The sequence below is a fragment of the Cavia porcellus genome, unplaced genomic scaffold (assembly GCF_034190915.1).
Source record: "Cavia porcellus strain 051 isolate PalLab524CR breed Dunkin Hartley unplaced genomic scaffold, mCavPor4.1 scaffold_10, whole genome shotgun sequence".
Taxonomy (NCBI): domain Eukaryota; kingdom Metazoa; phylum Chordata; class Mammalia; order Rodentia; family Caviidae; genus Cavia; species Cavia porcellus.
The window spans coordinates 37,224,496-37,240,255 of NW_026947493.1; the positions used below are offsets into that span (position 1 = coordinate 37,224,496).

The 15,760-nt window shown below is 48.3% G+C and overlaps 1 protein-coding gene across 3 annotated transcripts in view; it reads right to left on the bottom strand.

Annotated features, from left to right (window-relative positions):
- Positions 1-15,760, bottom strand: part of Arhgef3 (Rho guanine nucleotide exchange factor 3) — a 277,874-nt gene that overhangs the window by 258,239 nt on the left and 3,875 nt on the right. The window contains exon 1 of one of the 3 annotated variants that reach the window (XM_005008261.4): positions 882-1,017. The exons of the other annotated variants lie outside the window; for them this stretch is intronic. The gene's annotated coding sequence lies outside the window, so the exon portion shown is untranslated. Of the gene's footprint in view, positions 1-881; positions 1,018-15,760 lie in introns of those variants that run through there. 3 annotated transcript variants of the gene reach the window in all.

The window sequence follows — 15,760 nt, forward strand, 5'->3', positions numbered from 1 at the left end:
TCCACCAGTGCCTCACATCCAACTCTGCATCCCCTCCCATCTCCATCCACTCTGGGCTCTGAGACCCAGAAATGCTTTTCGAGATCCTCTCCAGGATTCCAGATCTCCAGACATGAAATGCACACATGAAATGGCAGTGAGCCCTGGGCACCCCAAGCTCAGCCGGCCCTCGCCAGTGCTGGCCTGTGCTCTGCCAGCTGCCAAACCTCCACCTGCCGCTTACTCAGCAGATCTCTCCAGCCAAGAGCAAGGCGACAGCTGCTACAGAAGCCATCGCCTACAGGAGGTAGACAGAGAGGGTGAAGGAGGACCCTTCTGTTTAGTTATCATCACTCCTCTGTGTCCAAGGAGGGGCCAGCAATGGAAATGGGCAGGTGCAGAGCCAAGCCTGAGCCCTACTGGGGTAGCGGTAGCTACTTCCCACCGTCTCCCTCCAAAGGGACTGGCAGGGAAAAAGGACAGACCACACCAAAGCAAGCCTGAGGAGACAGGGGTGTCCCCTGTGAGAAGGACCTACTGTCACTCCTGGTGGCAGCAGAGACACTCAAGATCAAAACAACCTAGGTACCATGGGAGAGGTGCAGCTGCTCCCACCTCCCAGAAACCCTTCCTGCTGACCTGGCACCAAAAAGACCTCACCCACCATGGCAGGACGTCCAGATCCTACGGCTTGAGGACAAGGCCCATGCATCTCCGTGACAGAGGGTGTCAGAGGCAGCACTCAGAGCCTACAGGCAGGTACTGGCCTGAGCACAGAATCACGCTCGGCCACACCTGGGACTTTTGGAGATGGGGCCTGGGAATCTCCTGCCCAGGTGACTGAGGCCACCAGCGCAGGACTGGGCGGCTCTGGAAAGCAGAGTCCAGCCTGCTGGGCTCACCTGCAGGCGCGCACAGCCTCACAGCTGCTGATGGTTTCTCCACTTCAGGGTGGCCCATGTGTGTGGCGCCGAGAAGACACAGCTCCTGACCTCCACGCTGTGGAAATTACCAGGGCCCCACATCTGGGATTTGGATTCTAAGGACTCAGAAACCTGAGAAGAGACAGAAGTAATGACTGACAAGAAGAGAAATCAGAAATTGATGGCCAGGGAGACCATTTTAATAGAGAAACTCGGTCTAGGGAACCACAGGGCGCCTGCAGAGTGAGGGAGTGAAAGCCGTGCTCTCACCGCTTCCTGTGAAGCGATGCTGGCCCTGCTTGCGTTCACCAACAACCCCACAGAGGCTGCTCAGGGGCAGTGGCACCCGCTGCCCCAGCTGCTGACGCCAGCAGGGCTGAGGCTGGGCGCCCCACCACCACCACCACCACCAGCAGCCTGAGTGCTGGCTCCTTCTACTGTGGCCCAGTCTCCTCCTGAGTTCGGACTCAGAGAAAGACATCTCTATCCACCCGGATTGTAATCCAGAGACCTGGGAGGGGCCTCAACCCTTCCCCCTCTACCTACTTCTTTCCTTCTTTCCTACCCCACCTCAAACACCTCTAATCTGACCCCTGCTGTGTAAAATACACGCCCAGACAGCTGAGTGACTCTGCAAAGGCCTCACACACTTCTGCAGACACAAATCCTCCCCCTCAGTGGGCCTCGGGGGCTGCCCAAGGGTTCTTCCCTTTTCAGAGTCCCTCTCACTCTCCACCTCCTCTGGTCACTTCAGTGACCTATGTGAGGATTTCCAGAGGGCCAGCCACAGGGCAAGGGCAGCCCCAGGGCACAAGCGGCAGCTGACAGCTAAGGAACCCTGCAGCTTGTCTGGGCCCCAAGTACAATAGTGGGGGACAGGCTGGGCATCAGGAGCTGGGGAGGAGTCCCGGGCCACACTGGGAAGGGAGGCTGTGAAGTGTGGCTATGAGACTATAGACCACAGAAGGCTGTGGTAACCATGTACCCTTAGAGGCAGCCACACAGGCTGCTGCAGAAATGGGGAGCACATGCATCCATGCGAGTTTGCAGCAGCAGGAAGGGGCTGCTTACCATCACTTTGGCAGAACTTCCCATTTCACTACTCTGAGAGGCAATGCCAGCCGGCCATGGTGGTGCCTGCCTGTATTCCCAGCACCCAGAGGCAGAGGCAGGCGAACTGTCTGGAGTTCAAGGCCACCCTTGGCTACATAGTGAGTTTCAGGCCAGAGTGGACTACAAGGTGAGACCCTTTCTCAAAACACCGAAAAAAAAGAAAGAAAGAAACAAAAGTAAGGAAGGAAGGAAAGAAGGAAAAAAGAAAGAGGAAGGCAATGTGCCAACAGCAACCCAAGGTTAACTCCACATGCCCTCTGACCCAGCAGCTCCAAACCTGCTGCAATGGCATGCTTTCACATTAGCAAAAAAACCTCGGAGCCACCCAGATGCGCCTGTTCCTACCCGTTCTGTGAGCAGCCTCCACTAACTAGGGCCAGGTCTCCGAAAGAGTGTGCACCACGTTCTTTTTACTGTTGATTTCTTGATTTTAAAGCTATGGGCAAAGGTCAGATGATAAGACAATTAAAACGCAGAGGACATATGCACCCTGCACATCTAAGCAGCCCGCCATGGCTCGGGCCTACTGTCCTGAACAATGTGTACACTAGCACCCTTCTGAGAGCTAACACTGATCACGTCTCCAAATCCATACAGGGTGGCCAGTACTATTTTCATGTTGTCCAGATTTACCCCGATGTGCCTCGGCCAGCTAATCAAGAAACTGAGGCATCAGGGCCCCCAGCCAGTGAGCCATCCCCTGCTCTCAGGCGTCTCACCCTAGCCACCAACGGTTGTCAGCACAATGTGGTACCCGAGCACCCAGCAAGGCCAGCTCCAGAGTGCACACCCCTGACCTGCACCTTCCCAACCTACAAGGACACAAAGAGATGAAAACCCCCATAAGACTGCATGTAGGTACACAGCCAGGGCGGGCCTGGCCTCACAGTACCCAGCACGCTGGCCCAGAAAGGACGCTTGTCCCTGTTGCCAGGACACCTACAAAGAAGAGACCCTGGGCACACAGCCGGACCGTGAGAACACAAACTGGGCCCCAGGACACCATGGCTGAGTGTGGGATCTGCCCCAACAGACTGACTGGTCCACTTGTAGGACCAGTCCAAAGTATGGGAGCAACTCGATGTGCCTGGGCAGACAGAGGCAGGCCGGTCCTCCTCACCAGATCCAGCAACACCCACCACCACTTCCATTCATCCTCAGCCTCGTGTACAACTGGCCACGAGGCCAGTTCCCTCCCCAGAGAAGATGGGACATCATGGGGAACCAGAGGAGGGCGACTTTTGGAAGCACTAGACAGATGCACCTCCTTTGTGGGCACAGGAAGGACCAGGGAGTGGCGGCAGCTAGCATCCAGAAGCTGTAAGGCAGGAAGGTGCGGTGGGTGAGGTGGGAAGGGACACCCAGGAGCGATCACTGCAGCAGCAGGGAGGAACCCAGGCAGGGAGCGGCCTGGCCTCTTACCCGGTCCACCTCGCCCTCCCCTCCAGCCTGCACTCTGACTTTGGTTCACCTACCAGTCTTCTCTCAAGGACTCTACAAAAGGCTTGTGTGTGTTCTTTCCCCCCACCACAATGGATACATCAGCATATACAATATACACAAACCTTAACTGCACAAGTCAACAGTGTTAAGATACTCACACCTCAAGGTAATCAACCCACCCAAAATATACTTCCAGCCCACAGAAAGCAAGCCTCCTCCTACGTCTCCCCAGTTAGTGCCCTACCCAAAGGCAGCCACTCCTGGGACTTCCCACAGCAGTTATGGACACATCTGGCCTCCCCTGCCTGGAATCGCGCTGCATGGACGCCGCCCCTTGCTTCTGCACCCACCGATGCACCCGAGTTTATCCACACGGTGGCATGCAGAGGAGTTTCTCCCTTCTCATTGCCGAATGTCCGCCACTGTACAAGTGTATCAAAGCCTGTTTAGCCATACGACTGTGGACAGACTGACTTCTCCCTTTCTCGTAGTCATGAATAAAGCCACAGCAAGGCATGGCTGCACACGCCTGCAATCTCAGTCCTCTAGAAGGCTGAGGAGGAGGAAGGCAAGCTGAAGCTCAGCCTTAGTGACTGAGTAAGACCCTGCTCAAAAATGAAAACCAGACTTCACCGCGGTGGTGCACAACTCTGACCCTGGCCTTCTGGAGGCCGAGGCACAAGAATCCCTGCAAGTTCAAGGCCAGCCAAGGCTACATAGCAAGACCACGAGGAGGAGGAGGAGGAAGAGGAGGAGGAGGAGGAGGAGGAGGAGGAGGAGGAGGAGGAGAAAGAAGAAAGAAGAAAGAAGAAAGAAGAAAGAAGAAGAAGAATTAAATAAAGGACCAGAGGTGCAGCTCAGTACAAAAGCCTTTGGTTCAACACTCATACTGAGAGACAGGTGAAAAGAGAAAGGAGAAGAGGAGGAGGACAAGAAAGAAGAGAAAAGCAGCAAACAGAATGCTGGCGCCACATGTCTTCTGGTGTTTACATGCACTCACGTGTCCTGGGTTTGTAATGAAGAGCGGAACTGTGGCGGCGGCATAGGTAGGAACACTTTGGTTGTTTCCATGTTGGCCGTGTCAAATCGCACTCTACCAACATGTGTAAAGCCCAGCTGCTCTGAATGTTCACCAACGTTTTGATTGCGCTCTTTTTTGTATTAGTCATTCTGGCGGGTGTGCAGCGGTAGTTCAGGGATTAAGCTGTCACCTCTCTGGTGACCCCTGAGGTTAGGTATGTTTCAGACGCTTTCTGGCCATTTGGATCCTCTCTCTGGTGACACACTTGCTCTTTTGTCTTTTTAACAATTGGTAATAGTCAGATCTTGGAAACAACCTAAGTGTCTATCAACTGAGGAATGGATAAAAAAGTTGTGGTATTTTTACACAATGGAGTACTAGTCAGCTATAAAGAATGATCACATTGAGTTATTTATAAATAAATGGTTGCAACTTGAGAGCACACTCATAAGTGAAATAAATCAAACCCACACGTATAAATACTGAATAGTTCCCCTAGTGTAAGAAATGATAACAATACATAAAAGTATGTGGTAACCATGATTCCCCATTATATTGCTTTAAAGCCTTATAATGTTTTCATTCATTAATTGGAATGGTTTTATTCTGGGCTGTTTGATTTTATTGTCTGTGATGGTATGAACAGTTATTTTGAAGAAAACAAGACATCATAATAGCTAGTGCTGATTTAATATCATCTTGTTTTGAAGTCCCATCAAGCTTTTGTTCTTCTATCTCCATTGGTCTTAACATGTTGTATCTTATTGGATTTATTATATGTGATAGTACAAACAAAAACTTTTATAGACAAGGAGATAATATAGAAACCATTGTTAGTTTTCTGTTAGTTGGTTCTAAATACCCTGTAATACTGTCATTCTCTTGAATGGTTTTACATTGTCTTGATATGTTCGATGCTACAGTATACGAAGTTATACTCAAACATTTCAAGTAAAGAGACACCATGGTAACTACTGTTATGTTTTGTGGTGAAACACTATGTTGCTTAAATGGTTCTGTTCTGACCTGTGCTGTTGTGTTGTTATGTCCTCTTTTATCTCAATCTCCTTTTTTTATTTTTATTTTTTAATTAAGGGAAAAAATAAATTAAAAAACAGGATATATTATAGTAACCCACTTTGATTTTCTATTAACTTGATTTGAAGCCCTGTATTGCTCTCACCATCTTATTTTGACTGATTTTACTCTATTCTGTTTTGCTTGATAGCATCATTTGAGGGTATAGGCAACTACTTTGAAGACAGTAAGATTCACTATGATGCCCATTCTGGTTTGAGTATTATCTTCTTTTGAAGTCCTGTAATGTCTCCAACGTTTCGGTTTTATTGGTGTTGTTCTGTACTGTTTTTTTCAATTTTATTATAACTGATGATATAGGCAATTCTTTTTAAGATAGCAAGAGGCATTATGGTAACCATTGTTGATCACCTTGTATTCTGTTTTTACATCATGTACTATGTCCATTCTTTTGATTTGACTGACTTTGTTTTGTTATGTCACATTTGGTTTTATTCTCTTCAAAAAAAAAGAAGTAAGAACTGTGGAAGTAATAAAATCCAAAATGTGTAATTGTTATTGTAAAAAAAGAGAGGAAAAGAAAGTGCTCTAAAGGATATAACTGCATGTACATTTAAGTGTATAAGATAGATAACCATATTACTGAGTTTTTGTTGGATCATTGAACAGAACTGTTTTGCAGTCTCACTGTTTGAATGTCCACGTTGTATGCTTTAATATTGTAACTTGAACAACTATTTCTAAGATGACAATATGTAATCTATTAAATAGTGATTTCTTACTGTTTATTTTTTTTGAAATTCTGTATTACTTGTACCCTTTTTCTGTTTTTTTTTTTTCTTTTTCACTTTAAATAAAATTTTTAAAAAATTGTCTCCTTTCGTACTGGTCTATAGAAGCTGTTTATAGATACTAATATGTTAAAAACTATGTGTCTTAGACATATGTACTTCAAATACATTTTATCAGATTGCAGTCTGCTGTTCTAACCTCAACCAGGCCTCTTTTTACCTTTGTCTTTTTTTTTACTCATTTATTCATTTCAGTGGTGGCAATTGAACCAGGAACTGTACACACTAAGCATGTGTTCTACCACCAGCCCAAGAGCTCTTAGTTTTAGTCGGGCACAAGTGGCACACACCTGTAATCCCAGCACTCAGGAGGCTGAGGCAGGAGGAGTGCTGTGAGTTCAAAGCCAGCCTGGGCTACATAGCAAGACCTTGTCTCAAAAACCAAACAAACAAAAAAACAACCTTAATGAAGGCTGAGTTGTGAGATCTTTCTTTTCCTTTACAGCGGTTTTTTGTGTAAGATCGCTGTGCCTATGCAGTGTATCTCCATGGTGGAATATACGCTCTGCATGTGTGAGGTCCTAGGTTTAATCCTCAACACTTTAAAAACAAAACAACAAAAAACCAACGTATCTGTTCCTACTCACAGATATTCTTCTGTAACTTTCCAGAAGCTCCATGGATTTGTCTTTCTCACTTAGGACCTCAATCATCTTGAGTGGTTTCGATGTGTGTGGTGTGGGGGAGGAGTGGCTGAGTTACCACAAAGCAGGCATACAAGAAAGGCCAAACTCTGTCATCCCAGAGGGGGATACAGCCTTGCCCGTACCTTGATCCCGTACCTGGACCTGCAGCAGTGTTGACTTTTCCCCATGTCTCCACTGCTCAAGGGCATCTCAGAGCACAAAGTGTATACCGCACAACCCCATCTTACATAGTAAAGCCCCCCTACCTTTCCAGAAGTCCATTAGGCAGTTGCACTGGGCACAGTCACCTCTTACATTCACAAAGTGATGAAGCAGAACCATGCACAGGGAACAGGCAAGGTGGCACCTGTCAGCCGTGCTGGGCCCACCACACACCACGATGGCCACAAGAGGACATCCATGGCACAGGTGCCCACACTCCCACCGCCCCCACACTCACAGCCTGGGAAACAGACTATAGGCAATCGGAGAAGAGAAAGCCAGCCGGCAGCAGTGCCTCTATGCTACATTTAAGTCCGAACCTGACTATGGGAAGAGCTGGTCCTGAAGAGAGAAAGAAGAGATCATACCCACTCCGTTGAGGCTAAGCAGTAAATGTGGGAGTTTTTCTTCACCAGGAGAATTTTGGTGAGGGGACTGAACAAGATATGGTAGGGTATCACTGGGAACTTTGATGAGACCAGAAGGCAACACAGGAGTAGAAGGGCGGGTTAGCAGAGTTAAGAAAAGCTTAAATGTTCATTTATAAAGCTGAATCACTTAGGAATCATTGGAGGATTCTGCTATAATTATCTTTTTGAACATGCACCACCAAAGTCCTCTCTGAGGCTGAAGGTAACTGGTCTACCTTGGAATCCTATCACAAGCAGAGAAGGAACCACAGAGAGCTGTCAACCTTGACTACACACACACACACACACACACACACACACACACACACACACCTGCCCCTGCCTTCTTCCTTAGGCCTGAGGGCAAGCAAGTACTCACTCCACTCCCCCAGTGCTACCTCAAGCTGAAGGACTAGTCCTTCCTCCAGGCCTGGAGGGAACGGCACACACACTATAGGTTTCTGCCTCTGCTTCTGGTTTCTTAGCATTTATCCTGGCCGTAACCTTACTTGCAGTCATGTGAGTATATGATGACATCTGTTTCCTGACCACGAGCCTTTGGTTCCAGACGGGCGGAGTCTGAGACGGTGCTGGCCACCAAGGCCTCCCCAGCACCTAGACCTCCCCGAGTCCTGGCTCAGATAAGTGACTGTGTGAGGGTGAGTATGTGAGCTCATGTACAGGACATCAACCTTTTCCATGAAGGAGCCCAAGCGCGCAGATGCAAAAAGAATAGAATACTCTCATGTACTATGTATCACAACTTCAAGGGTCAATTCTTTCCTAATGGTCGTGAGTTCAAGGCCAACCTAGGCTACACAAGTGAGTCCAAGGCCAGCCTAAACTATGAAGAAAGACCCAATCTCAAAAAAAAGGCTTTCTTCACCCAGAACAACAAAAAATGCCTCAGAAATGACATTATTGCTTGCTTCGTCAAGGGGCAACCTACAGTATACCATTTATGGCAACTCGCTCAAATGAGCATGGTCTTTCTGAAATGCCATTATAGATTTACATGGGCAGGACAAAACCATCCGAGGCTGTACCAGCCCCACAAAGTAGTACAGGAACAACACGTGTGCCTCAGGCTTTAGTTCATGCCAGCTACTCCCCCACACCCCAAAGGCGGGCATGCAAACAACCCCTGAAATGCTAAAGGTGACCACGTCTAATCACATATTTTTACTATAAAATATCATTCTTTGTATTTTCTACCTCTTTTTCACAATCACAAGTAAAAATGCTAAGCCTTCTCTGTAAGCTCAGGCCCCAGAGCTAAGTCAAATGCAGGACTCGTCCTTGCAGCAGGTTCCGGAGTCAGTGACAGGTTGAAATCAGGCCGTGGCCCAAGCAGGTGCTCCCCAAGAGAAGCTCCTTTCCTCCTACAGGACTGACGGGAGAGCTGACCTGGAGGGGATGCGGCTGGCTGCGGAGAACCAGACCAGCTAGGCCAGTACCCACCCCCACCCCCCCAGCACTCCGTCTCACAGCAGCCGCTGCTCTGCATGGGGCCAGCAGAGGCACGGCAGAGTCCTGGGCAGGCACCGGCTCCGTAGGTGCCCTCCCAGTGGCCTGCACAGCAAGTAACTTGGTCTGTTCTCCCTCAGGCAGAAGACACAGGGATGGATGGTCACCAGGCAGTGGCCCTGAGTCACAGCCCAGCCCTTTCACACCATACCCTTTTGTTCCCCAGTGGAGCGGTGACTCATATAGGCTCAGTGCCGGGCTGCGCCCATGGGACTGGGTCTGGACTGCCCTGCCCCAGAGTCACCGAGGAAACCACAACACACTTTGCTCCTCCCTCTGCCCCTTCCCTGCCTCCCAGCAGCACCTCTGGGGCTGTGAGTACGTCAGGCAACTGCAGCTGTCCTGGGCCTGCACCCGTTTTCTCACTGTGAGCTCCTCTCTGACTTATCTCCAGTGTATAATGACAGAGCCTAGGAACATAGGGTGCCTATACACATACACACCCATACCCATACCCATCCTTCAACTCCTCTTGTCCTTGTGTAGGTGCTATATATATATAGCACTTATGCCACTGAGCTAAACCCCAGCCCTTGTTCAAACATATATTAACCAGCATGGTGGTGCATGTCCCTAATCCCAGAACCTGGGAGGCTGAGACAGGAGGGTCACCACAAGTTTGTGGCCAACCCGGACTACACAGTGAGTGCAAGGCCAGCCTGATCTGCATGCAAAATCCTGTCTCAAAAGAAACAAAAACAAAACAACAAAAAATTATTTTTGTGTATGTGTGTGTCTAAAACAACAATTACCACTTTAACCACTTATAAGTCCACGGCATCAGGTATAGTTACAATGCTGTGCCACCAACATCGCTCCTGTTTCCAGAACCTCTTCTTCAGCTCAAATACAAATTCTGCACCCACAAGCCAGTCCCTCCCTACTGCCTGCAGCTCCAGCCCCTAGCAAGCTCCACTGCACTCTGTCTCTGAATGTGCCTAACTTGAGCTCCTTCATGTAAGTGGAATCACGTGGAGTCTGTCCTTTTCTGTCAGGCGGATTTCCCTCTGCGTGACATCCTCGAGTTGCATCCATGTTTCACGCTCCTCCTCAGGCTGGCTGTGCACCCCACATTTTGTTGGCTTAACCCCTCACCAATAGACACATAGGCTGCTACTGTTCGCACACAATGCTGCAGGAACACGGTGTACACAGATCTGTTTGGGATCTGCTTTCAGTCTTCCTGGGTGTCTGTCTGCCCAGCGGGGTACCTGTATGCCCTGTGCTAATTCTGTGTGTAATTCCTGTTTTACATCGAGGACTGTGGCACCCTCAGAGCAGAACAGCACCCAGAGCTGGGGTGGCATCATTCCCAGCCCACATAGACAAAGCAGTACAGGTCAGAGAGATGCTGGGTGGCAATGCCAATATCCTGCCCCGGCAGGATCCCCACTCCCTGCCGCACCTATCTATGTCCCCCAGCCTGAGCAGTGCCCTCAGGAGGGCGGCACCACTGCTCCCTGCTCTGGACTGAGGAACAGGCAAAAGAGCAAATGGGGACGGAGCTTCTGGGGCGTGGCCAAGGCAGTAGCTGGCAACTGCTGGCCCAAAGACCATGTGCCCTGCCACACTGCCACTACTCACAGCAGGCCTGCACCTTCAGCCACTCCCAGTTGCTTCTAAGATCAACCCCAAGAATCCCAGCGCCTGCCTGCCTGGGTCTCCATCCAGCCTGACCTGGCCACCCCAGCCAATGGGTGAGGACTCCCTGCTCACTGTCCTGTCATCTGCTCCAGTCCAAGGCTGGAAGCTTCCCAGCCACACAGAACAAAACAACAAGGTTACAGTCTAGGAACCTATGCCATGCATGGGCCACCGTGACTGCAAACAGCCAGATCACAGCCCCTTCCGGTACTTGGGCTGACAAGCAAGGGACCAACCCCACCACCACCATAAGCGACCAGCTTATCCATAGAAACACAGGCTGGGATGATAGCTATGGAGGTGAAATGCAATTGGACGCCTGTGGTGCTTTGGTGCTTCACTAACACTGCAGGTCTAGGGCCAGAGGTCTGATCATGGGTACAGAGGATAGCAGTACACAGTGTGGCATCTAGGGGATCTCCTTCTGAGGGTTGCAGGTATTGTTGATTCCCTATGATCTTGTTTTGAAGTCCTATATCGTTGCCATTGTTCTGATGGGTTGCATTTTATTCTCTTTTGTTTTGTTTGACTCTGTTAAGCCCAATGGCAGAAGAAGCTATTTCAAGGATTGCAAGATGTATTTTGGTAGCAACTTTGGATTTACTATTGGCTTGTTTTGAAGCTGCTGTCACTTCACCAGTGGTTAAATTTAGCCTCTTTAGAATAAAAGTTAAAAGCAACAAGGTTAAAGGAAGTTGTTATATCCACTCAGGGAAACATTTCGCAGCAATTTAACAAGCAGCAATTAGGAGGACTGCCCGCAGCTTTACAGGGAGGGGAAGCCCAAGCAGCATTTGCAACTACCCTCCTGTGCTCTCCCCCTACTTACACACACACACACACACACACACACACACACACACGAGCATGTATGCTTTGTATCTTCCTAAACATAAATGTACATAATCATTCACAGGTCAACGCGATGCGGGCTAGAATTGTACTTTAGCAGGCTGAGGCAGGGGGTTGCCGTGAGTTAAAGGACAGCCTGGACTACAGAGGGAGACTCTATCTTAAACAAACAAAGAAACAAATCATACTTTATTGCCTAGACTTTCTTTTTCTGGCTCAATATTTATCTGTGCCAAACAAGATGCTGGAAATGTGGCAGAGAACAGAACATGCATCCATGAGCCACAGATAAACAGCTCCTTCCACTTGGGGCCATGAACCTGTGGCTCTCTGGTATTAAAGGAAAACACCAAAACATCCTTTCAGCTCAGAGCAAGACAATCAACACCATCTGCCTCAGTCTTCCAACGTATGCTGCACTCTGTACTAAACGTCACTGAACGAGGATGCATCCTGAGACAGTGTCCCTCTACAAACATCCCACATACTTACATAAACTCAGGCGGCACATGCCGTTCAACAGGGCTCCTGACGCGGTCAAAGGACAGGTGAATATGCAATGTGCAAGGCTTCCGCCAGCACAACACAACACACTGTGTTACAGTAAGCCGTCTGTCTGTCTGTCTGTCTGTCTGTCTGTCTGTCTGTCTGAGACAGTCCTGCTCTGCTGCCAGGCTGGCCTGGAACTCCCAGGCTCAGCCTTGTGAGTAGCTGGGGCTCCAGATGCTGTCTTCTCTATCACCAGGACCACGGTAGGGCCGACTGCACCTATATCGCCATGACAAGTGAGAAAACACACTGCACCGCAGCAGCACCAGCTCACAACATCACCAGGCAGCAGGGATCCCCAGCTCCACTGCAGTTCAATGGGACTGTGGCGATACATGTGCTCCATCAGTATGGAAACGCCGTTAAGCACTACAAATCTCTCACTGCCAGTGAGCCGGGGATGGACCTGCTCTGCCACCAGCCAGGGAGGCGAGGGTCTTCTCAGCATTCTCTTGCCTGCACCAACCATCACAAGCCCACTTCCGGCCGCTGCCTTTCTCCTCACCTGAACAATCTCACACAGCATTTCAGTCAGTCTCGGAGACAGTCAGCTTTATGTGTCAACTTGGACAAAGCACAGTGACCAGATACTTGGTCAAACCATTCTAGATGCTTCTGTGAAGTGATTTTCCAGATGTGGTTAACATCTCATTCAGAAGATTACTCTCCATAATGTAGGAGGGAACATTCAATCAGTTGAAAGCATACCAGAAAATGTCTGACCTCCCCCATCAAGAACCTGCCAGCAGGCTCCCTTTGAACTCCAACAGCAACTTTTCCCTGGTCTCTGGCCTGCTGGCCCAGCTTCAGGCCCCTGCTGCACGCACTGGACTCACCAGGCCTCCACTGGTGATAATGTTACAGCTTCTATGTAAATAACGCCCTAGTACCTAACACGCTCATAGACAGGGTTTTCTGGAGGTGGCTGGACTTGGTGTGCAATACTGAGATTAAATTACTTTCACTGATCAGTTCAGCAAAGTTCTGGGTGTGGATAATGGGAAGCCCCACTCAGGCCAACAGGCTTGTAGCCTGGGTGGGATAAAAAGGAAAAGGAGGCTCACCACTTGCTGCCACTGGCCTGCTCTGCCATAGGCTGTTTCTACTCCAGCAGGCCCCTCAGATACGCTGCCCTTTCTTGTAGCCAGCCAGCTACAGACTGAAACCTCTACACACTGTAAGCTAAAGTAAAACTTTCCTCGTTTAACTTACAGATGTTAGATATTTTGTCTTAGCAACAAGAAAGTCAGTAAGATACAGACAGATAGAGCTATATATCCCACTAGTTTTATTTCTTTTCATTCCATCATATTCAAAACAAGTGATTTTTTTTCATCAGAAATCACCCCTAAGGACTTGTATATGAAGAAATTTCAAATCAGCCAGGTGTGGTGGTGCATACCTGTAATTCCAGCATTCGGGAGGCTGAGGCAGGAAAATCCTTGCAGGCTCAAGGCCTGCCTGGGCTACAAAGTGAGTTCAAGGCCAGCCTGAACTGCATAAGGAGACCCCGACTCAAAAAGACAAAGAAAAAAAGAAATTTCAAATCATCAAATGAATAAAGATAAAAACAATAAAATACAAAACATAGAAAAATAAAATGTGTCTAACTTCACAAAAGCCATCATCAAAGTGGACGCATTTGGTTTGGACAGCAATAGCATTCAAACAAATGCTATTAATTCTGTATCAGTTCTGTAGCTAGTTTTTCTAATATATAATACTTCCAAGGATATGAAATTATATCCTATATCCTATTCTTCAGTTGCTACAAGAGATAGATACATACCATGAACTCTTAATAGACTCAGTTTTTCTGGGTTCAAATTCAAGCCCCACCACCACTAGTAGTGTAACCCTTGGCAAACTACCCTGTGCTTCAGTGTCTCCATCTACAAAACGGGGACTATACCCACTTCATGAAACTGTGAGGGTTAAATGAGACAATACTCGTAAAGCACACAGTGAACTGCTTAGCACAGTATTTTCTAACCGGTAGACTGGGGGCGGGGGGGATTTTTTTCCTACATTGGGAACTGAATCCAGGCCTCTGTAGTGAACTACAGTCCCAGCTCTTTTTTCTTTCTTTTTTTCTTTTGAGAGAGGCCCTCACTAAATCATAAGTTGCCCAGGCTGAACTGAACATGTAATCATCCTGCCTCAGCCTCCCAGAATGCTGGAACTACAGGCACGAGCCACTACATCCGCCTAAAACAGGAGACTTGGATCTGTTAGTGAAATAAATTAAGTGGGTTGTAAAAGCATTGTTTAAAACCACAACAAAGAAAAACAGAAATGGACTAAGGCAGAAAAGAACTACGAGACAGGCATAAAGTGCCATCTCCCTACACTCACTCTGATCACAGTCTACACCTACCCAGTGTGAAAGTCACCGTACTCTGTCATGTAACAGATCTCAATAAACTCTGGCACCATGATCATCACTTCGCTCTGAAGTTAATATGCTACCTCCTTAGTCAGCACTTGTTACCATGGCAATGAGAGCTGTGAGTCTCTGTGTCGACTCTGCTGCACGCCCTCCACTAACTTGCCCTCTCTGTGTCCTCCAAAGGCCTCCGAAGTCATTTCAATGTTTCCGACTCACTACACCGGCCAAAGATTAGGGAGGCCCTGCCCAGCCCAGAACAGATGAAATGCAACTTGTCCAGAAACGACGCGAGTTTCCAAGCCTGTACAGAGCTTTTGTAAAGCTGGAGCCCTTCAGGACAGACATGGTTCTCCCTGCCCTCGGGAGATGCCTCGCGGGGAGGGTTACTGGCGGTCACTTGGCTTGCAACACCAGGCCAGAGGCAGGAGCCAGTCCCGGCTCTGCATGCAATTCCTCATGGGGACTGGTTCTATCACTGTGTTTTTCCCCTAACTTCCCGTGCACACACACCTCACTAACGGGTGGAAATAAAATCCCCAGGAACTTAACATTAACAGCTTAAGTAACAGGACTCTAATAAGCCAAAGGACCTTATTTTGAAAATCTTGAAACAGTTTCTATTGCGTATCACCGTTTCCCCTCCCAAAACAAAACAAAATCAGTCTGGTTTGGCAGTGCACACCAGTAATACCAGCATTCTGGGAGGCTGAGGCAGTAGGATCACAAGTTCGAGTCCAGCCTGGGCAATTTAGTGAGACCCTCTCAAAAAATAAAAAGTTCAATGGAAAGACCTGTATCAACTCTAGTGCCACAAAAAAGAAGAAAAATAAGGGCTTTTTTTTTGGGGGGGGGGGCTTTTTTGGAGGAAAAAAGCCTGAAATTACTCCAATACCCGCCCCCACACATACTAATACTGCTGGTTTAAAGGGAAAGTGCCTCACTTGAGCTGCGGTATACCAGGATCTGAAGTTTCAATTGTGGTTTCCAAGGTTGCTCCTTAAGTTTGGAAAACAAGGTTTCCAATGAGACAAATGTAATCACTTCACGTTTTATTTCTCCTTCCTTGAGAATGAAATCTCCAATTTGAGCCAAAGCATTACATCTGGAACACATAAGTACATGCAGCAGTGGAATCGCAGTTCTTAGGATGTGGTATTATTATTCTGCTCTTAT